The sequence below is a fragment of the Vulpes lagopus genome, chromosome 6 (assembly GCF_018345385.1).
Source record: "Vulpes lagopus strain Blue_001 chromosome 6, ASM1834538v1, whole genome shotgun sequence".
Taxonomy (NCBI): Eukaryota; Metazoa; Chordata; class Mammalia; order Carnivora; family Canidae; genus Vulpes; species Vulpes lagopus.
The window spans coordinates 30,029,276-30,052,576 of record NC_054829.1 but is presented as its reverse complement, the minus strand read 5'-3'; the positions used below and the strand labels follow the sequence as shown (position 1 = coordinate 30,052,576).

General features: G+C 43.4%; 1 protein-coding gene and 1 non-coding gene across 7 annotated transcripts in view; one reads left to right on the top strand and one right to left on the bottom strand.

The window, feature by feature from the left end:
- Positions 1-23,301, top strand: part of SUSD6 (sushi domain containing 6) — a 97,997-nt gene that overhangs the window by 19,251 nt on the left and 55,445 nt on the right. The window contains exon 1 of one of the 6 annotated variants that reach the window (XM_041758005.1): positions 15,212-15,274. The exons of 4 other annotated variants lie outside the window; for them this stretch is intronic. The gene's annotated coding sequence lies outside the window, so the exon portion shown is untranslated. Of the gene's footprint in view, positions 1-15,211; positions 15,275-20,511; positions 20,636-23,301 lie in introns of those variants that run through there. One more of the 6 variants, XM_041758004.1, reaches the window with a different exon arrangement.
- LOC121494024 lies at positions 14,493-14,600 on the bottom strand. The gene has a single exon (XR_005988669.1). It is a non-coding gene; the product is annotated as a U6 spliceosomal RNA (small nuclear RNA).

Here is a 23,301-nt window from a genome sequence, read left to right as displayed (position 1 = left end):
TACAGTAATTAAGCAGTCAAGTGTCTGTTTATAATAATGATGCTGCTGTTACTGTTCTCAGGGTCCACATCACTGGGAGTATGACCACCCCAGTTATAGAAACTATTCCTTTCAGATTGACAAGACATCCCACTCCTTGGTGATACAGCCAGGCCACAGGCTTATAAAAAGGCCTTTTGTGGTCCATAAGAAACCCAAACAGAAGCACTGAGAAAATGCTTTGCCATAACAGATATTCTCAGGTCACACCCTAGTTTTATTTTAGTTGTTTGAGGTTGTTGTGTGAAGCGTGACTGCTCAAGCTGTCAAAATATGTCACAGGTGGGAGGGAGGTGCTTCTTTAGAAAATGTCAGAGAATCCACCAAGTTGCTTTAACCAATAAGTGTTTTTCATTCAATCTGCACTTCCCCCCCTTTATTCTTGTTTAATAAGAGAGAGGGCTAAATTGCACCTTTCCTTTGTAAAGTATACATCTCAAACTCATTTCCCCTGTTAACTTACTTGTTTTTGAAACATTGAGAAATCTCAAGTTATATTTGTTTCTTGAAGAAAGTTCGGGAAGTGAAGCCTGCTCGCAGTCACAGAGGGAGAAAATCACCTATGGTTTCCCTTCCAGCTCTCACCACGGCTCACCTGTTACCATGCTGCTTCTGTCTAGGGTAGTCAGGGATGGCAGAATGGCCAGAAGGGTCTTGGAGAGAAGGGCCACATTTCTGGGAGCCTCAGTGGCCCTTCTGTGGCTCAGCCTTACAGAGGGCAGCCCCACTTTGGGACAAGCACTTGGCCACCCCCTTGTCTCCAGGGGTCTTCTCCGCCTTCAGAGCAGTTATGTGGAAGGCCAGCCGCTGGTTTCCAATGTGCTGTGAGTTCAGGCATTTGTGGCCTGGTTTTCTGTTGATTCTACTTTCCTGACTTTGTGCTCACTTTTCACACAGCTGAGGGTTGGTGCTGAGGGTTCTTGGGCCTCTTTTCTCTATAGGAACTGGTACTGGCTCTCAGGGTGGATGGATGCTTCCCTGTCTCATCCCTCTTCTCTCATTAAATGCAGCTAGGGAGGTTCTGCCTAGAAGGAGAACTCATTGGGTGAGAACACTACCTCAGGGTTGTTGTTTTTTGTTTTTGTTTTTTAAAAATTATTATTATTTTGACAGATTGAGCACAAGCAGGGGAAGTGGCAGCAGAGGGAGAGGGGAGAAGCAGGCTCCCCGCTGAGAAGGGAGTCCAATGTGGGGCTTGATACCAGGACTCTGGGATCCTGACCCCAGCCGAAGGCAGATGCTTAGCCTCATGAGCCTTCCAGGCACCTCACCTCAGGGCTTTTTAAACATAATGCTTCCTTCTCCTTTTCCCAGAATAAGAGCTGCCAGTAAAATTTTAGTGCAGGACTGTTGAGATATATTTATTACTTTTGTGATGGACAAAGGAATTGTCAACTCTTCTCCTTATCGATCCTTTTCACCTCCTTGCAAATGGGAATTACAGGAAATCACAACTAGCTTAAAAGACCATTGGCTGATGGGAAGGATGGAATATGTAATCCCCATTCCCAGAAATAGGAGAATGGCTGAGCTGGTTGACCTTAGCATTTGGTGGTCAAGGGAGTGAAAGCATGGCTTGAAATAGTGTCACCATCTGGGAATTGAAACCCACATCTTCCTGCTCTCTAACTTCTTTGTTATCATGACCCCCTTTCTCTGATCCCCTCTTTTCTAGTCAGTAACCAGCCCCTGCCAATTCTTTCTTCTGTGGGTTTCTGCCACTACCATCCTGACCAGACCTCATCATCCTCTCTCACCAATTAGGCTGCTTTAGTCTCTCTTGCCACATTCATCTCCCATGAACATTGTTCTTATCTCATGAGATTAGGTAAGAGAATGAAGACCTATATATATGGGAGGTGGAATTAACCATTCCTTTCCATGGTGGCAGTGCCCTTTGAGGGCAAGGACTAAGTATTCTGGTGCCCCTCACATTGTAGGCTTTTAGTAAATACTTTTTCACTTGGCTTAGGTTGTGTCTCTTGCTCAAGAACATTCATGGCTCTCACTACCTACTCATCCAAAGTGGAATTTCTCTGCCTGTTTTTCATGGATGTACAGACTGGCTTTACTCTATTCATGGAGCCTACAAGGTGATAGATACTAGGGAAGCCCTAAGAATTGTCCTCTGCCCTAGAGGATCTCGAATGGGATTTTTTTCTTTCTGTTTTTCCCTCATTCATGGCCTTTCTCCCTCTCCTTTCCCCGACTCCTCTTACTTCAGCCTCCCAGCCCAAGAAATTCCTTCTTTTTCCATGTTTATTCAGCTCTCCAGGCTTTCAGGTCAGATCTCTTCCTTTTTCATTCCTCCTTCCCCCACCCCCCCTTTTTAATTGATTGATTTTTAGAGAGTGTGTTCCTGTGTGGGAGAGGTAGAAGGAGAGAAACAGACTCCCCATGGACTGCGGAGCCCCCATGTGGAGCTCTGGGCTCCATCTCATGATCCTGTGATTTTGAACTGAGCCGAAGTCAAGAGTTGGACAACCAACTGAGCCACCCAGGCGCCCCTTCTTTCCTTCCTTCTTCTTAAGGTCCTCTTTGTCTTGGTTCAGACCCTTTCTGTTTTTTTGTTTGTTTTCATTATTTTGTCCTTAGGTTACAAATTGCTGCTTGTTCTTCCTTATTTTCTAATTCATACCTCACGATTTAGCATTTTATTACACCCACATGGAATACTGAAATATTCCTGCCTTATTGTGTGCATTGATTACTGTCTGGGTTTGCAGCCTCCTTTGAAGGTTCCAGGTGGGCTGGGGCCTGTGCCTTCTGTGCATTTTGCAAGCTGTGTATAGAGGACTGACAGAAAATAATGCTACATAGGGTAGACATAGGTGACCCATTAGAGGTGAAAGGTGATCTGACAGTGTGCTTTGAGAGTGTAATTCCTAGCAGAATTCTGCATGGTCTGGAGGCCCGAAGACCATCCAGGAGTTGTTCAAGTGCTCTGGAAACCAGGATCTAAGAGAGAATGGAAAGGGCAGAAGGGTCAGGCCTGTCCCTGAAGAGTTTACCTCATTCTGAGATTCTCTTGAAATCCTGGTTCACGTGGAAAATATGCTCATACTAGAAGGTCACTAGGGTTCTTGGGGAATTGTGAGGCCAGATGCCTATGTAGTGAATCTTTCTAAAAGGAGGGTGAAAGGTGCTTGGCCATAGGGAAGCTTATAGCTTAAGGTAACAGACCTGTTGGGCTCAGAATTTGATTTATTTGTTAATGGCATCTGTATTGATTCCTCTGGGACATTAGGGGGGTGTGAATGTATTCTGCAAATACAAGCGTTTTCTTTCTTTGTTGCTGATGGGGCTTATAGCTTTTGTTGCATTTTTTTTCTTCCAACAGTAGAATCTTACATGAAATTAAAAGCAGTGTCTTCCTTTTCTAACTTCAGCAGAATTTTAAGCATCATGCTGACTCTCTCCTCAGTTTGCCTTTTATTTCTCAGACCCACCTAGGACAATGAAACAGGTTAATAACTAATAATGTCTGTGGGCTGGGACCAGTTTTAGCCAGCTGAATTCCCTGTAATCCGGTTTAAGTCTATGGGGCACATCTAAACTTACTGGAATTGTAGGTAGGAAGTGTGGTTGCAAAGGCAAAGCCATTTAATTGTAGCTTATGTGAAAATAAAACCAGCTTGAATTTTCTTCTCACAAACTTTCTCTGAAACACCTCTTTAGATCTTTTATTTTTGGCAAATGGGTTTCGAGGTGGCAGCCTCATTACTGTTGGATGGAGGGTTATAATAAGCCAGTGGGTGATTTCCCAGAATCCTGAGCTTTTGAAAAATGCTATTCCTTTTGGAAAGTAATAAGTGCAGAAGCCAGGCTGCCTCTCTCCAATTTATTCCTTTTTCCTATCCTGTTTTCAGCTAGTAAATACTGTGGTCTCCATCTGCCTAAAAACAATGGCTTACATTTACTTAAATTTCTGTAGCAGTTTGGTAATGAAGTTTAGCACTTTGATGATGATGGTGATGGTGATGGGCACTCAGTAGCAGATACACTGATTGAGTTGTGAGCTAGTTCTTTCCAAGTCTCCTGGGAAGAAAATTACTAACTCACTTTATATGTGAAGGTCATGGTGTTGAGTAGAGGAAGAAACAGCCTTGGAGTATAGAGAAATCATCTGCCCAAAGGTTATACTTTAGAGAAGTACTTTGAACAAAGTTGTGTGTTTTCCATTTGGATTGGGTATGTTGTTTTTTTATTTTTTGAGAACACTTTTTACAATGGTATAATGGTTCCTCTGGAACTCATAGCAGGATTCTTTTTCTGCCCTCTCCTGTATTTACAGCTGCTTTTTCCCTAGGGGAGCATTCATCTGTTTTAAAAAGCAGAGAGAAAACAAGAAGTTCTCTCAGTGATGTTTGAAAATGAACTGCATTTGTCTTTCAGGAAGGCAAGTTCTTAAGGGTTTCTGTTTGGATGAAAGAAAAGGAAGTCTGGCTACAGTGTTACCCCACAACACACACCACACAGGCACTCCTCCACTCAGAGGTTCCTTGTGGCAGATATGAAGGAGTTTAGGTTGCAAGGTCCCCATTATGGGTCCTTTTGTTGTAATAGAGCAAACATTGCTCTTCAGCCCCTGAGTAAGTCCGTTTTTCTTGCAGGTCCCTTCCTTGCCCAGAATATCCATGTCTAGGGTCCTGAGCTGGCACTGGCACCCAAGGCCAGGATTGTACTTGAATGTGAGGTCACAGGTGGTGTCCCAAGGGCATTGGGACAGGTAAGAATTCTGATCTCGAGGATGTTTTCATCATATTGATGCTTCATGGCCTTGGAGCTGAAGTTTGCCAGGCATTTACATGAGGTTAGTAAATGGGCTTAACTCTAGTGCCCCTTAGCTGCTTTCCACAGTTTTCACCAGCTAGCTGGTCTATGGCATGCAGTTTTGTTTTGTTATCAGAGGAGGAGGAATTCTGCTTTGCAGCTGAGTAACTGCCTTCTATTCAGATACTATAGAGGGTTACACTTGAAAAGCTAATGAGTACTTCCACACTGCATACACTGATCCAGAGTGGGTGGGTGGCAGGCTGAAGGCTGGGGGACCTTCCTAGAGCACGTGCTATTGAAGGCAGATACTGAGATGACACTAAGGGCAGCTGTGCCTTGAAGTTTTAGTGGCTTGGCTCCCTGGATGCTGGCCCATCCCCCAAGGCTAGGCCAACAGGGAGGCCTTCAGCTTCCCTGAAATGACTGCTGCTCACAGCTCAGTTTAGTGTGAATCAGCCAGAGGAGGGGTGGGCTTCTTGTGGAAAGGGTAGGAGAGTTTTTTTGTTTAAGATTTTGTTTATTCATGAAAGAGAGAGAGAGGCAGAGACATAGGCAGAGAGAGAAGCAGGCTCCATGCAGGGAGCCCGATGTGGGACTCGATCCTTGGACTCTAGGATCATTCCCTGGGCCGAAGGAAGGCGCTAAACCCCTGAGCCACTCAGGCTTCGCAAGGGTAGGAGAGTCTTAATTAAGCTTGCCTGGTTTGGCAGTCATTCAGACTTATCTCCCGTTTCTGTGTTGACTGATAGTCTCCTCCAGTTTTCTGAACGACCCTCCTTCATTTTCAAAGGAGGCCAATTTTTTGTTAAATGTCCCCTCAAAATACTCCACAAAAAACAACACCCTACCTTGATTGTTGATGTGCATGCCCTCAGCCTCTTTCCCAGTAGAGGCAGGTAGCCACTCTTGCTTTTTCATGAATTGTTCCTGCCATGTTGGAGTTCCTGGAGGCTGATGCTGCTGAACTTCCTCATGGATGTGAGCTGAGCCTTGGGTCCCCCTGAATGCACAGAGCACAGTGGGGAACAGTGCTGGGGCTGTCACTAGGGAGCACAGTGTTTGGATTCTGATTGAAGAATATTTGAGGGAACTCTGCTTAAGTGAAGAGATAGAACTGAGTTCTGGTTCAGCCACCAATAAGCAGTGTCCCTGAGCAAGTCATGGCCCCTTTCTGGACCTCAGCTCTCCTCCTAAAATGGATAGATTGGACTTTACAAGATGACCCTGAGGCCCCAAGTTCCTTCAGATAATAATGTGTTAGGATCCCCATGAATGTGCTTCTGGTCAGGGTGACCAGAGGCCAAAAAGGCAGAAAAACTTGTGCTTCCCAGTTCTCTTTTGCCTCCAGGCTTTGGCACATGCTGTTCCTCTCCCTGGAATGCCCCTTCCTACAGTCAGTGTCAGTTTAGACTGCTGCTTGCCCCCATACTGGCGGGGGTGCCCCTCCTCGTATTGCCATATCACTCTGTGCTCAGCACTTATCCCACCGTGTTAATGTCTGTTTCTTTGTGTTTCATGAGGGCAGAGACTGTCTGTTCTCACCACCGAATGCCCTGTTGGCTCTTGTGGGCCTGCAGTGTGATGTGTACACACAAATGTTGAATGATTAAATGACCCCTCCTAGGCCAACATGCCCAGCGTACCCAGGGAGATGTTTCCCACCTTACCAAGCCCTCTTTCTGATTTGTGTGTGGGTACAGGAGAACCTTGGATAATGCTGAGAGTTGTTTTCAAGGTTCATCTCAGTGTGGCAAAGCATTGAGTGATGTTGCCACCTGACCCTGGGGGTGCTCTTTCTAGGTGTTGCTTTGACCTGGAATGGGTCTGGACTTTGCCCTGCTCTTCCTCATCTGCAGCCCTGAGGGAGGGGTAGGCAGGCGCGTGCAGATTGCTGTGGCTGCCAGCTGCCTGGGTCTGGGCCATCTGCTGCTAGTGACAGTGGGTAGGGCAAGGGGTGAGCAGCAACCTAATCTCTTTCACTGCACAGACTAGTCAGCAGAGTCCAGCCCCCCTTCACCCCACATTTTGTCTTCTCTTCCAGTGCTCTGTTATGCTGCTCTTCATTGAGGTCTTGTTTTTGTTCCAATTGCTGCACCCCACCACTCTGCTAGGAGAACCCTTGCTGTGTTTTTGTTTACTCTGTGTGTGTCTTGTCCTTTAGCATGAGCCCCCAAGAATCTTTATGTAATGTAAGACAGCAGCAGCAAAAGAAAAAAGCAAAAAAAGCAAAAAACAAACTTTAGAAATGAAACATTGGACCCCTGTTGGTCTCTGTTCAGATGTAAATGATGAGATTCTTTCCATTAGAGTTTATACCTTTGGGTTCACCACCCGGTTTTCTATCCCTTCTCCCAGGGAATCTTTGAACAGCAGGGGTGGGCTGAGTCACTTACGAAAGCTCTGATTTTGCTTGTGTTTCTGGCCTTGTGTGGACATAGGAAAGAGGCAGGGAGGAAGTAAACCTATCCCTGTCACTGTTGATGACTCTGGGTTTGGAGGTTTTTGAACTGGGGTCTGTATGTGTGTATGCATGTGTACAAGCTGTGCCAGGAGGTGGGGTTAGGGAGGAATGTAGACAGAGTCTTAAGGTTATCTTTACCAACTGAAGAGGTGCCAATGCAGAGAACAGGAGGGCAGCGTACCTTAAACTAGGACTTCTCAAACTTTAACAAGCATAGGAATCACCTGCGGACTTTTATTACGATGCAGATTTTGATTGAGGAGATCAGGGATGGAGGCTGAGATTCCTCTCGAGTTTGTAATAAGCTCCCAGCTGATTGCCAGTGCTGCTGTTCAGTGACCCATAGTTTGAATAGTAAGCCCTCCTCCTCCTCCACCTCCTCCTCTTAACACTGATTAAAAAGATTGACCTGGGGAGGGCAGGAGGGAGGCTAGTGAAGGACTTAAATATTTCAAACTTGAGGGCCTGGGCTGGCCTTTCAGTCAGTATTTGCAGAGCCTTTTCCCATGTCTCTTCTTGTGCCTGAGTCCTGGCTTCTCTGGAGCTCCCCTTGGCCCAATTTGGGCTCATTCCTTAATGAGATTGGTTTCCACAATATAAGAACCTCTGTCCTTCAGAGGGTGGGTGTGCATACTCACAGTAAGACTGGATCTTTCCCCTTTCTCTTTGGCTTACTGTAAATAGATAAGGCCAAACCTAGTGTTTCAAATAGAACTTTAGAACTGGAGGAACTCTTCCTCTATTTTACTGAGGAGGAAACAGGCCCAGAAGAGTTTTGTGACATGTTCAGAATTAGCTAGTGGCAGAGCTCGAGTTAAAAGCCAGATGTCTGGGATCCCTGGGTGGCGCAGCGGTTTGGCGCCTGCCTTTGGCCCAGGGCGCGATCCTGGAGACCCAGGATCGAATCCCATGTCGGGCTCCCGGTGCATGGAGCCTGCTTCTCCCTCTGCCCATGTCTCTGCCTCTCTCTCTCTCTCTCTCTCTCTCTGTGACTATCATAAAAAAAAAAAAAAAAAAAAAAAAGCCAGATGTCTGAACTACTAAGCTCCTCTCTCTGAGGAACTCTGAGCCCAAGTTAGGGACTATGGGAGGATCAAAGTGTTGTTCTGCAGACAGTGTTAGGACAAGAGACTTTCTAGTGGTGTGAGACTTTTACACTACATGCACAGGTAAGGTAGATCTATTGGCATCTGCTACAGCTCAGCATTCATTCACTTATGCCAGGGTTCTCAACTGCAGCATTGTTGACATTTTGGGCTAAATAATTCTTTGTTACGAATTCTTTGGTTTTTAAAAAATTTTTTGTGAAACCTCATAGGATGTTTAGTGGCATCCCTGGTGTCTACCCACTAGATGTCAGTAGCACCCCTCCCCCCAAGTTATAACAATAAAAAATGCCTCTAGATATTATCAGATACCCTGGGAGGGGGCTAAAATTCCCCCCCAGTTTAGAACCTCTAGTTCAGGCAACAAGTATTTTGGGGAGGAAGGTCCCTCTTGGGTACCTATGCTGGGTTTTGTTTTATTTTTTAAAGATTTTATTTATTTATTCATGAAGAACACAGAGATGCAGAGGGAGAAGCGGGCTCCCTGCTGGGGAGTCCAATGTGGGACTTCATCCCAGGACCCTGGGATCACGACCTGAGCCAAAGGCAGATGCTCAACCACTGAACCATCCAAGTTCCTCTATGCTGGGTTTTTTTATGTGGTGTTTTTTAAGTGTATGTTGGTCTCAGGGTTACAAAGAAAGCATAAAGCAGATGGTGCCCCGGCCTTTCTAGGCACTTACAGTTTAGTGGGGAAGCCAGACCAGCCAATGCATGGGACAGATAAGTTGCCATCTTAATGGTCCCGCCAGGATGCAGAGCTGCAGGCTAGACTCTGAAGAATGTGGTACCAGCCCAGGATACTTAATGAGGAGATTTTGCTGCCCTGGGCTGGATTGCATAGTTAAGAATTGAGTAACTCTCATTCATATCTTTAGTTATTGTTACTACTTCTGCACAAGCAGCGCTCTTCCATTCTGAAAAAACATTTCATCTGAATCTGTAGAGGCCATTCAGGCACATTAACCAGCAGGTATGTATAACTTGAAGGCAGTACTCCTACTCAGGCCTGATGCTGGTAGGGCTAACTTATTCCTTAATGAGATTTACTTTTAACTTCTAACTTGATTTTCTTTTCCGATGGGATGAATCCTCTGATAGACCTTGCTTTGTCTCTTTACCACTGTGTTAAGCAATATTGACATAAGATTGCATAAGAACTACAGTCTGTAATGCTCTGAATACATTGGTATAAAACATGGTTAAGTGCCCCTCTGTGTGAACCTAAGAGTCTTTACCTCTTTTCATTCTTCATAGGCTACTGTACTTATAAGTGTTTTTAAGGCCACTGAGCACCTCCTCTCCCCATCTTATGCTCACCAGAGGCCTCCATGAAAAATGTTACTCCAGAGCACAAAAAGCATTAGTGATGTTCTCATCATCTTCATAGTTCTTGTCAATTTTTCCTTAACGAGGGCCAGACTATTTTTTTCCCCAGTATTTTCAACATGATGCTCCATTGCCTCCTGGGTTGCATTATTTCTAATAATAAACCTGCTGTAATCCTTTGCTCTTCAGTATGCAGTATGTCTCTCCTTCCCCTCTACCTGCTATGGCTGCTTTTAACATTTTCTCTATCACTGATTTCCAGCATCTTGATTATGATGTGCCTTGTGTTTTCTTTTTGTCTTTCTTCTTGGAGTATGATGAGTTCTTGGATTTGTGGGTTTATAGTTTTCATCAAATTTGAAAAGTTTTCTGCCATTATTTCTTGAAAATTTTTTTGTGTCTACATACCCCACCCCCAAAATACACACATGCACACATATTATTTGTATGTATAATATATATGTACATATATGTATATTAGGCTGCATGATAGTGTCTCACTACTGACTGATGTTTTCTGTATATCATTTTGGATAGTTTTTGCTGTGTTTTCAAGTTCATGAATTTCTTCTTCTACAGTGTCTAATCTGTTAATCCCATCCTATATATTTTTCCTTAAGATATTTGTATTTTTCCTTCTAGAAGTTTATTTGGATCTTTTTATCTCTTCCATTTCTTTCCTTGTTGTGTCATGCCTTCCTCTTCTCTCTTGAATACATGGAGTATATTTATTTATTTATTTTTATTTTTTTATTTATTTATGATAGTCACACAGAGAGAGAGAGAGAGAGAGGCAGAGACATAGGCAGAGGGAGAAGCAGGCTCCACGCACTGGGAGCCCGACGTGGGATTTGATCCCGAGTCTCCAGGATCGCGCCCTGGGCCAAAGGCAGGCGTCAGGGATCCCTGGGTGGCGCAGCGGTTTGGCGCCTGCCTTTGGCCCAGGGCGCGATCCTGGAGACTCGGGATCGAATCCCACGTCGGGCTCCCGGTGCATGGAGCCTGCTTCTCCCTCTGCCTGTGTCTCTGCTTCTCTCTCTATCTCTCTGTGACTATCATAAATAAATAAAAATTAAAAAAAAAAAAACAAAACACAAAGGCAGGCGCCAAACTGCTGCGCCACCCAGGGATCCCCATGGAGTATATTTAAATAGAAGTTTTAACATCCTTGTCTACTAATTCTATCATTGGATCAATTTTGTGCCTGTTTCTATTGTTTGATTATTCTTCTAGTTATGGTCATATTTTTCTGCCTCTTTGCAGTCCTGTTTATTATTATTATTATTATTATTATTATTATTATTATTATTTGAAGCGAGACATAGTTTTATTTTTCTGGGTGCTGAAACTGTGTTCCTTTCAATACTTTTGGGCTTTGTTTTCGGAAGCAGTTCAGCTACTCGGAATTTGATCCTTTTCATTTCGAGGCTTGCTTTCTAGCTTTGTTAGGGTGGGTCCGGAACAGTCTGTAGTCTAGGACTGGAATGGTCCCACTACTAAGGCCAAATCCTTCTGAAGATTCCATCTGATACCCTGTGTATTAGGAGATTTTTCCACTTTGGCTAATAGGAACATGAATATTTCTGGCTGTGAACTCTGAGGATTATGCCACTTCTTTCCATTCATTCTTTCCCCCAGCATTGTGAATTTTCCTTGCACTTTGCACAGATGAGTACTCAGCCAAAGATTTAAGGAGATCTCTCTACAGATCTCTGAGGCTTTTTCTCTTTGTGGCTGCTTCTTTTCAGTTATTTTGTCCTATCAATTCTAGCCACATTGGTCTCCCCCAATTCCCAGCTCTGTCTCTTTGACTCAGTGAGATCATTGAACTCTTTCAGGTTTCTCCTCTCTGCTGTGTCCTGGAGACTCCTCAGAGTTAGTAGGGCACCAGTAGGGTTCACTGCATTTCCCTTTATTCAAGGATCACTGCCCTGTGCTGCCTATTGTTGAATATCTGAAAACTATTATTTCATATATTATATATAGCTTTTTGCTGTTTAGGGAGAGAGAATAAATCTAGTCCATTATTCCATCATGACTGGAGGTGGAAGTCCTTTGGCTTGTCACCTCAGACCAACTTTTAACCTTGGATGTCTTTTTCCTCCTGTGTTTGCTTGTCGAAAAATTGATCCATTGAGAGGAATTTTGAGAATTCAGCCAGATTCGGGTCATGTCATTTTGCCACACAGTAATTGAACACTTACATCCAAAAGAATAGTATGGTTCAGTAACATGCTACATACATGGTATAATCTGTCATTTTACCTGTATTTTAGTGCTGCACTTTCTGGCAGAAAGCTGGGGGTGTGCTTCCAGGTGTTATCCTGACATGAACATGCACATATATATATATATATATATATATATATACACACACACACTGAGTCTCCTCCTTGCACCTCCTGACCATGTTCCCATTTAACCTGGGCAGCTAACTGAACTAATAGGCACAGTTGATGAGCAAGTAGCAGGGGCCTAGCTGCCTGTGCATGAGTTAGGTCCAGGTAGCCTTGTGTGGGGAAGGGAAGAGCATTAACTCTCTATGTGCAGTGCCCCTTCCACCTTACCTAGTCTTACTCTGTGCCAGATACTATATTAAACTCTCCAAAAATGTGTGAATCATGGACTCTGAAATTCTGTGAAACAGGTATTGTTATCCCTGTGTTATACATGACAAAACAGAGGCTTATAGCAGTTAAAACAGTATACCTAGGGCCTGTAAGAAGCAAGAGGCAGAATCAGGATTTGAAGTCCCTTTTGTGTAACTCTAAAACCTACATTGAATGATCTTGTAATTAACAGTTTCATTTCCCTCTTCTGGGTTCCAGCCTACTTCCGTGTTTTGTCTTTGACATTTTGGCTATATATCACCCATGTATTTTCACTTTCTACCTCATATTGTAGTTATTTGTATATGTGTCTTATCTCCCCCAGTAGACTATAATCTCTTTTATGGCATATGCTTTTCTCCATCTTTGTACCTTTCATGGCATCTAGAATATGTAGGGGCCCAATTTAGGTGCTGACTGAGGTCAGTAAGTTCTATAAGGAAGATATTTGTTAGGAATGAGTCCATGTGCCTTGTCTGGAAGGAAATACCAGATTCCCTTATTAATTTATGATGTCTCTTTCTCATCTGCTGTGTTTATCATAATTCCCCTTAACATCTTCTGGGATGTAACTTGGACCTTCTGAAGTTCTTTGGTTGGTAATTCTACCTGAACTTTGATTAATTTGAGGTTCCTTTTAGAGTCTGTGTTTGGAGATTTAAGAGAATATCTGTTGTGAATTAGATTTCTTTCTTTTCAGGTCCTGATTTAGAGCCCTACATCTGGAGAACCAGAGGTATGATTGGAGCTAGAACTGGAGCTTGCAGGCCTTGGTGGAGAGTAGTGGTAGAGGCAGGGGCATAGGACTAATCAAAGGGGAAGGAACAATAAGCAAGTTCCTGTTTCTTGTTTTTGCTTGGGGCCTTACAGTCCAACCTTGACAACTTACAGGAAGTTTGAGTAATTTGTGAGAGAGAGGACAGGAAGAGTCATGGTTTGGTTATAGATTCAGAGGCTTCTTGGAATTTACACAAGATGGAGGAGAACATTTGGAACCAGAAGACAATGTCTTGTTTGGCTTAAGTGCATACCTCATTGGGGCTGTTAAGCTTCAGGAGATGGAGGTGAGGAACATGCTCCTGGAATCCTGAGCCTGAACCAAACCTCAAGGGAAAATACTCAGGTAGACCTTTGAGTAGAAAGGAGGAAAATGGCAGGTAGTGGGACCATGTTTATGGAGAATCTTAAGGCCTGAGAGACACAAGGAAAGGTCACTTCTGGCCCTGCTACTAGGTTGACTGTTTCTTCCCACTCAGGAATCTTAGAGATGTAGCAGTTTTGGGGTAGGGGTAATGGGATGGAGAGGCTTTTTTTTTTTTTTTAAGATTTTATTTATTTATTTGACATAGAGAAGGGAGGAGAGAGAGAGAGAGAGCCCGCGCACAAGCTGGGAGGGCAGCAGACAGAGGGAGAGGGAAAAGCAGGCTGCTCGCTGAGCAAGGAGCCCGAGGCAGGGCTCAGCTCCAGGACCCTGGGATCATGACCCCAGCCGAAGGTAGACGCTTAACTGACTGAGCCATCCAGGTGCCCCTGGAGAGGCTGTTTTGCTGGTGTTGAACACTAAGAAAACAGGCAGCTCTTTGATATTCATCTCCAGCTTCTCCCTAGCTTTGGCCAACCACAGCATTATGGGAGTGTCAGTTCAGAGAGACTCTCCAAACTATCTGGGCAGTTCAGGAATCTTAATAAAATCCTTGGGTTAACTGAGAAGGCATGGCGTATAAGATACAAATTCCTTCTAGCCATCCTCCAGTCTTTCTTCTCCCCTTTTTTCAACTCCTTGCCCCCGATAGTTTTGCCTTCATTGTGTCCACTTCCTCACTTTGGATTCATGTTAAGATCCATATGATCTGCCCTTACCACTCAAATGAAACTGTTCTTGATGAGGTCACTAAGGATTTCATGACCAGATCAGCCTTCATCTTACTGGACCTTCACTGCCAACTCCCTCTATATCCTCCTTGACTATCTCTGTCCCTTCCTTGACATCTCTGATGCACAGTCCCTAGTTTCTTCGTACTTTTAGCAGTATTTTCCATGGGCTTTCCTTAACAATGCTCCTTTTAAAAGTTATTGCTCTTCCCAGGATTCTGTCCTGACTTCCTTCTCTTCCCACTCAGCTCTCTTGGGTGAGTCCATCTATTTCAGCTATCACTCATAAGCTGCTAACTCCAAGCTTAAAGTGCTCTGTGGAATTTCATACTCATTTCTTATGCAGGCGCTGTGCTAATTTTCTCTGGATTGTTCCAAAGTTAGTATATGTGCTGCTGAAGTGAGCACCGTACTCATTTCTAATTTGCCTGCTAGACCTTTCTACCTGAATGTCCTTGAAGTAACTACAATTCAACATGTCCAAGAATAATCTGAACTTAGTTGATTACATTCTTCACTAAAATCTGCTTGTCCACCTGTGTTCTTTCTCTCCTTTGGTAGCTTTCACCAATCACCCTGTAACTTAAGCCAAAAGCCTCAGCACCACCCTCTACTGTTCTCACTCCATCCTGTTACTTCTTGGCATCTTCTATGGCATTTGGCACGTCATGGACACCAAGTAAATACATAAGAGGAAAAGTGTATTAATTTCATTTGAATTTAATTATAGTTTAGCTAGCACTTTGGCCTTGATAAAGCTAAGTAACTCAGGTTACACTAACTTTTGGGAAGGACATTTGACTTTTGGCCGTATTCAAATTATGTTAAGGAGAAGACACTTTTAAATTTTAAACAGGAACACTTTGTGGAGGGATTAGTCATTATTAGAAATGAGTGGATTGGGTTGGCTACTGAGCTGTTTTTCAGGGCTGCTCTAAGGAGCTTCTGACAGTTAAAGATGAGGTGGGTGAAATCAGATTGTGTTGGCCTAAGACGGCATTATCCTTGGTGTTCATGGGAGTAGAGCCAGTGTGTCATGGGTGTACTCATTACCACATGCTATTGGTTTAATGCAGAAATAGGTAAGACGTTTCCAGTGGGGAGGGTAATATGGCCCCTTTTACTCACTGATGGATTTATTAATTGTATTTTAGTGTTTGTGACATAAATGCTGAAGATGTGTAACTGTCATGTTTTGCCAAGTTTATTTTCTTCCTTTCCATCCAGACCCTTAAGAAAAGGAGACAGTGACTTAAAATTATAGAATTTTGGAGCCAGAGAAGCTCTTCAGGTAGTGGTCATCTAGCTCAACCCTTATATATTCAGAAAATAATGATAATAATAATAATGATAGGTGGTAATAATTTCAATATCTACTTATGTTTGACAGCTCACTAAATGCCAGGTGTTATGTTAAGTACTTTGCATGCATTTCTTTGTATAATACTTTTAGCCATGAGGTAGCTATTATTGGCACTATTTTATAGATGAGGAAACTGAGGTCCAAAACGATTGGATAACTTCATTGGAGTTAAGTATGCTGAAGCAGCTATTGTGCAGAAAGATGCAGCATCTTGCTTGCTCAAGGTCAAGTTTTCCAGTTAGAAGCAGAACATGAGTAGAATCCAGATCTCCTGACCCTGATTGCAGCATATATTTTAGTTTTGAGCTGAGAATTCATTCTTTGTGGTCATTTGTGTCTCATTTCTCACTCAGTCCCTTTTAATTTTAGTGAAATTGAATGAAGTAGAGGAAAGGGTGGTTTAGAGTTGGGGTTTTGGTGAGTTTTTTAAAGTTTATTTCTAAATAGGCAGCCTTCCCAGACTGACTGGGAATGTAGCAGAAGGCCTGAGAACCAGGAAGTGACACAGACCTGTTTATATCATCCCATTGGGGGCCTTTGGGAAGTGATCCACAGAAATGGTAAAAAGTAAACATTACTGCATCGGCCAGTTCTCTTGGGTTTGCTATTTTTGACCTGGAGGAGGTGTTTCTTACACAGTTTTGGGTACTTTGGAAACCAAAATCTAGCACCTAAACATCTTGATTGAAGGTATATAGATATTTATTTCTCATTACCAGACAGAGCTTTCGGTGGGCCTGGCAGACAAAATTACCACTTTTTTTTCCTTCTCTCTCTCTCTCTCTCTCTCTCTCTCTGCCATCCTTTTGGTGAATTGCTTTCCATTTCCTTTTCTTTCTTTATAATTAGCACTATACATGCAAATCTGTCCTGAGAGCTCCCTAGGTAAATGCATGATCTTCAAGGTCCAGTTCAACTTTTCACTTCCCCCCAATCCCACTTAGAAGTCTTTATTCCTATCTCTGCATTCTCATAGCACTTTTAAAAGAAACAACCCTTTTATTGGACCCTTGTAACTTTCACAATGTTATATATAGATAAGCCTATAATTCCTCTCACGTAGATTGTGAATTCCCTGAGAGTAAGGAATTCATGTCTGTGCTACACTTCATCTCTGTGATCACCCAAGCCTTGCACTGAAGACAGCCAGTATATATTTGCTGTATTGCAGTATAGTCACTGCAAACACAGAGCCCTAAGAAGTCAGATTTAGCAAATCAGCTTCCCAGACTTTATTTGCCCAGTGGGTATTGAAGCCTGCTCCACTCAGCTCTGATGGGAACCAAGCCAGAGGTGTGTGATGACACATAGATATATCTCCGGAGTCTAGAAACCAATTATAGCCCCTTCTACCAAGCACGTGATTTGCTACCTGGCCAAAACTTCAGGATTTATGCCCCTTTCCCCTCCTGTTTTATGTCTGCTATGACTTTGATATCTTGTATTTCCTATGCACATTATGTCTTTTGGGGTTATCTCTTTTCCCCCTTCAGTGAATAAGTAAATGTTGAGCACTTTGGGGTGTAGAAAGAGGCAGAGTTGGTGGTCTCTACAGGAATTTACTACCTGCAGTAAATGCAGCCTACAACAACAGTTAAGCAACTGTGAGTAGGCCCTAGGGAGGGATATGATTGGTTGTCCCATTCGTGGTCCCAGCAGTGACACTTTGAGTTCAGAAGGGCCTTCCATGCTTATGGGCTGAATTGATGAGTTTACTCAGAAGAGATGCAACTAAACTTGACCTTGTATTTGGAAAACAGAAGTGCAGGGAGCCTTTTGAAGTAGGAAAGCAGGAGGAGAATAGATTTTGGCCCCTTGGATTTCATTTATCTGTAAAAAGGGGGGTAATGGCCCCTATTTAATGAGGTAGAGTGAGTGAGTGCGTGTGTGTGTGTGTGTGTGTGTGTGTGTGTAACAAATATGTAAGCTCTGTGCCTCATCCTTCCATACATGTTCAGAGTAGAAAGCCTCCCAGGTCCCCTTTTCACAAATATTGCCTTACTATAGTCACATACATGATTATTTAATTTGAGGGAAGGAAATGTTCCTTAAAAAATATATTTTTAGACCTTCATGGAGGAGAACCTTGGCGGTTCACTTGTTTAACCTGTTGGCTGTTCTTCCCTTTCTTTCTTTCTTCCTTTCTTCCTTTCTTCCTTTCTTCCTTTCTTCCTTTCTTTCGTTCTTCCCTTTAAACTAACTGTGTTTTGGGCAGCCCCGGTGGCGCAGCGGTTTAGCGCCGCCTGCAGCCCAGGGCGTGATCCTGGAGACCCTGGATCGAGTCCCACGTCAGGCTCTCTGTATGACGCCTGCTTCTCCCTCTGCCTGTGTCTCTGCCTCTCTCTCTCTGTCTCTATGAATAAATAAAATCTTAAAAAAAAAACAAAACTGTGTTTTGAGCCTAGTTTTAGGGCATACGTTTCCAGCCCACCTGAAACAGTGCCCTTTGGGAATTCAGTGGACGCTCAATCATGGCCTGTTAGAGCAGGAAGGGGCCTTAGCCAACGACTAATTTGAGTGCCCACTCTCCCTTACCCCATTCTGCGTCCTTCACGTTTATCTCATTTCCCCCTCACAACTACCCAATGAAGTGGGTATTGTGTATCCAGTTTATAGATAGGAACTGAAAATAATTTTTGTCCTAGACTACTCAACTAATAATATCCGAGCAGAGCAGAGATTCTGGCCCAGTCTGTTACAATCTTCCCACGATACCAGCCTCTTTGAGAAATATTTAGTTGAACTGTTTGATTTTACTGATGAGGAAAGAGGCATAGGGAGGTGGTGTGATTTGTCCTAGTTCAGCCCATTAGTTATTGGTGAAGCTGGGACTAGAGAAGTGGTTTCCTGCTTCAGGGCTGGAAATTTACAGCCTGAGCCAAGTTCCTGCTCACAGCCACTCTGCCTTCCCTCTCCTTTTTTTCTGTCCTGTGTCAAGTCTGTGTTTTGTTCTCTTCTATCCTTGTCTCTTGTGTCTTTTCTCTTTCTCTCTGGGCCTCTATTGCTCTGCAGTGATCTGTGTGTGCACGCGCACACACTCACAGGCTGGGGTTTTTTGTTAGACATTTGTTATTTTTGGAAAGCCCTTTAGGAACGCTGTGTACGGATGGCCTATACAAATGTGCTGATGGATTGATTAAGCTCTAAATGGAAAAGTGGAGTTTCCTGAGTTTGCTGCAGTACAGAAGGAGATGGTGCTAAGTGGGTCTTCGGAGACGAAGGGAGAGAGGACTGCTCATGCAGAACAAAGAGGATGGATTTAACATTTCTTCCTTCTAGTTAGAACTTTTGTTGACTTATGTTTTCAGAGGAAATATTTCTGGGCCCCTCCTATTCCCTAGAAGACATTCCAGATTCCTTAGAACTGAAAGGGCATTTGGGGATCATCCAGGCCCACCCTGAGGACCAGGAAGAATAATTGACTTGCCTGAGGTCAGTCCACTGTTGGTTGGTGGAGCTGGGACTTAGAGCTGTCCTGTGCATTTAGATCCATGCTGCAATCATCCTGCTCTTAGGTTCTGGAATAGATGTTGGAGACTGCTAAAGAGAAGCTTAGGGATGGGGTGGGGGTAATGTGTCTGTTAGTGTCCCTGCTGTCTGAAGCTTGAGGAATACAGTAGGGGTAAAGCATGACAACAGGAGGGTGTGGGGAGCAGTTCTGGGGAACTAGACAAAGATACAAAGAATATCAAAGCAATTTTATTTTATTTTATTTTTTTATTTTTAAAGATTTTATTTATTTATTCATGAGAGACAGGGAGAGAGAGAGAGGCAGAGACACAGGCAGAGGGAGAGGCAGGCTCCATGCAGGGAGTCCAATGTGGGACTCGATCCCAGGACTCTAGGATCATGCCCTGGGCTGAAGGCAGGCGCTAAATCCCTGAGCCACCCAGGGATCCCTCAAAGCAATTTTTAAAAAAACCTCTAACACCTACCTTACTCTGGCTTAGGTGGTTTATGAGGAAAGCTGAGGATTATTTTGGGATTTCTAGGAGGTGAATTTTAACGAGAGTTTGACTTTGTGTCTTTCGGACTTTGGAGCTGGACATAAAAAGAAAATGGATGAAGTAATATTCTGGCTGGCAAGGATCTCCAAGCCCAGTAGCAGACTTTGTGCCTACTGAACCCCTTATGTTAGTGGCACAAAAGAAAGGGGAAGATGTAGAGGTTAGCAAGATTGGAAGGAGTCATGGGGGGGAATAAAGGAAACTGAAGACATCTAGAAGTAACTTCCTTTTTTTTTTCATTTTGGAGGGAACAGTGGGAGGCATTAAGATCTGATAAACGTTTAGATATCTTTTGCTGCTGTGGCCCAGCTATTTCAGGATGAGTGGGAGGGAAGTAGAGGAGACATAGAAGGGAAGAAAGGGAGCAATAAGGGAGGCCTTCTTGGTATGTTAGCCACTTCTCTTATCACACCCTTTGGGGGACTTTGGACTTTACAGAGTTAGGACTTCTTACACTTTCCAGTTAAAGGTAATTAACTGGTTAAATTCTGATCACATTTCATAAACTGTTTTCTGTCATCCCCCATCACATAGCAGCATTGGGGTTGGTGATGATGGATAATCAAAGAAACAAACATTCTTGTTGTAGACTTTCCACTGCCACCATCCCCTTTCTGGACTAGGTCTGAGCCAAGAAAAGGATTTATGTTGGTATAACCCATCCAGTTCACTGTCTTAACTAACAGAGAGATGGGTCGTGGTTTAGGAAATAATCTGTCCTGAAAATTACATGTAGATTGAGGCTGATCTCTTAGAACTGTAGAGAAACCCACTTAGCACCTGGGAGCCACGTTTGACAGTCAAGACTCCTGTCTCCACAGAGGAGAGTTCAGTAGAGTGTGACATGACCCTGCTACTTCCGCAGGACTGTGACATTTCTTTTTCTTTTTCAAAGATTTTATTTATTTATTCATGAGAGGCAGAGATACAGCCAGAGAGAGAAGCAGGCTCCATGCAGGGAGCCCGATGTGGGACTTGATTCCAGGTCTCCAGGATCACACCCTGGTCCAAAGGCAGGAGCTCAACCACTGAGCCATCCAGGCGTCCCAGGACTGTGACATTTCTCCACAGAGGTAGGCCCCAGGGCAACCAGGCACATGGGCTGAGGTGGTCTGGGCCCTGAGCTGTCTCAGGCAGAGTGCCTTGGTGTTTCATTGCTCCTTCCCCACCTGCTACTGTTGCTTCCCTAGTCTGTGAACCATTTTTGAAGGTGACTCCCAGAATACTTTTAATTTTTTCAGGCTCTTTAGTTAATCTGGAAGCATCTGTGGCAACAAAAAGCAAGCAAATCTTGTGGACTTTAGGCTTGTGTTACAGGTTGCCCTTTACTCCAGAAGTCTGTCATGTTTTCATCATCATTTTTGATGAGCAGTTTCTCAGATAGCCCTCTGCTGTCTTAGCTCTGAGGCCAAGACTGTAGATAGAAGGACCCAAGTCTTGCCAGTTTACAAAGCTATCCTTTGTGTTTTGTCCTTTTTTGAGCCTCAATGGAGAGGACGGAGATATTTAAAGCAAACAACAGCCCCATTTTATAGATGAGGTAACAGAAGCCAAGGTGAGGTAAGCGGCTTCCCCATGATGAGAGTCATAGATCATCACAGAGGATTATTCTGAAAGGAAATGAGTGTCCATGAAGTTCAGCAGAGCATTCATGCAGCTTTTAATGTTCAGAATTCACAGAGGTGGGAGAGACCAAACACTGACCTTGAGAGCCTGACATTCTGCCTCATGGGGTCTCTCTTTACCACATGCTATTGGGGCAGCAGCACTAGTCCCGAGAAAGAATATGGCAAGGATGAGTGTACATTTTCCATGACTCCTCCTCACCCTATATTTTAGAAAGGAAAGCAGGCTGATAGAGGAAGAGATCTATTTTACACAGACAGAGAAGCTTGGATGTTGTGGAGAATTTTGTGGCTGGGAGAGGCCTTGAGCCTTTTTTAGATGGGAAACAGATGCCAGGGAACCTTCATGACCAGCCAGCTGTTTGGTGGCAGAGAGGGGACTGACTTGCAGTCCCCAGACCCTTTCCTCTCCTCTTTATGTCTTAAGTTTATTTTTTTATTTTAAAGATTAATTTATTTATTCATGATAGACATAGAAGGGAGGCAGAGACACAGGAGGAGGGAGAAGCAGGCTCCATGCCAGGAGCCCGATGTGGGACTCAATCCCGGGACTCCAGGATTGCGCCCTGGGCCAAAGGCAGGCACCAAACCGCTGAGCCACCCAGGGATCCCTACCTCTTAAGTTTAAATGTTATATGCCTTGTGAGGGTGGATGAGTGCCAGCTTTGAACATGAAGCTTAGCTCCAGGCTCCTCTTTAATCATAATTTTTCCAAAATTTTTTGTGGTAAAATACATATAAAATGAAATTGATCATCTTAACCAATTTTTAAGTGTGCAGTTCAGTGGCATGAGTGCATTCACATTGTTGTACAACCATCACCACCATTTATTTATCCATCTCCAGAATTCTTCATCTGGCAAAACTCAGTCTGTACTTAGTAATGAACACTAACTCCCTATTCCTTCCCAGCCCCTGACAATCAGCACTTACTTTCTCTCTGGAGAACTGGAGAAGAAAGGTACCAAAGATATACTCAAGTGAAATGGATTCTTCTTTCTTCTTCTTTCTTTGTGTTTTTGTGCATTTCTCTAGGGGTAATTAATATCTAGTTAATTTATTCTGAAGTGTTTTTCTTTTTACTTGGTCTAAAGTCACAATTCAGGTTTTATTTTATTTTTTAATTCTGTGTTCAAAGCAGATACCTTCTTAAAATGATAAGATGTATATAGGTGACCCATTCTCCACAGTAGGTGGATTCTCCAATTATGAGCAATACCCTAAGGTTGTGAGGCTTCCCTTTTCTCTGTAGTACTTCTGAAGTGCTAACTCTTGGTTGCATACAAACACTACACTGCCCTCTATTTATCTTTTCTCTTGATGGGAATAATGACAATGGAGGCTTTGCAAAGAAGAGAGAAAAGATGTGTGCATTTTCTTCCTAATTCTATACTGGCTTCTCCCCACAGTGTTCATGAGTTTGGTAAACGTTTGTTCCCTGCCTGTCAGGTGCCAGGCTGTCTTTTCTGTTAAGTAAGTCACAGTCCCTGCCTTCAAGGAATGTTGAGTCTGGTGAGGTGAGACAAATAAACATGTAGGTATATTAACCTATTAGAGGTATACTCCTAGCAGGGTGCTCAAGACACTTTGGGACTCAGGAGGGAGTTAGTCCTACTGGATTTGGGTGTAGTGTGAGGTGTCAGAAAATAATTCCTCCAGGAGATGACTCTTGTGCTGAGCCCTGAAAGTGCCTGTATTCCTGGCAGGAGAAGGAATCAGGTTTATTTAAATATCAGTTTGTTGAAAGAAGAGGCAGGAGGTTTAGAGGAAAACCTTGCTATATTAATTTTATTTTACATTTTATCTATTTTAATAGGTAATACATATACAATGTACAAGACTCGGGAGATTAAGAGGGAATACAAACAGTGAAAAATGAATTCTTTTCCTATTAACCACTTACTCTCCTTGCTGAAGGCAGTTGTTAGCTGATTTCTTGTGCATCATTCCAGAGATTTTCAGGGCATATAGGTGTGTGTATGTGTATCCTTTTAAAAAATACATGCATAAAAAAAAATACATGCATACACACAAATGATTTTCTCCATATGCTAATTTTGGAAGTCATTGCATATATGAGTACAGACTGACCTGCCTAGTTCTTTGCAAACCAA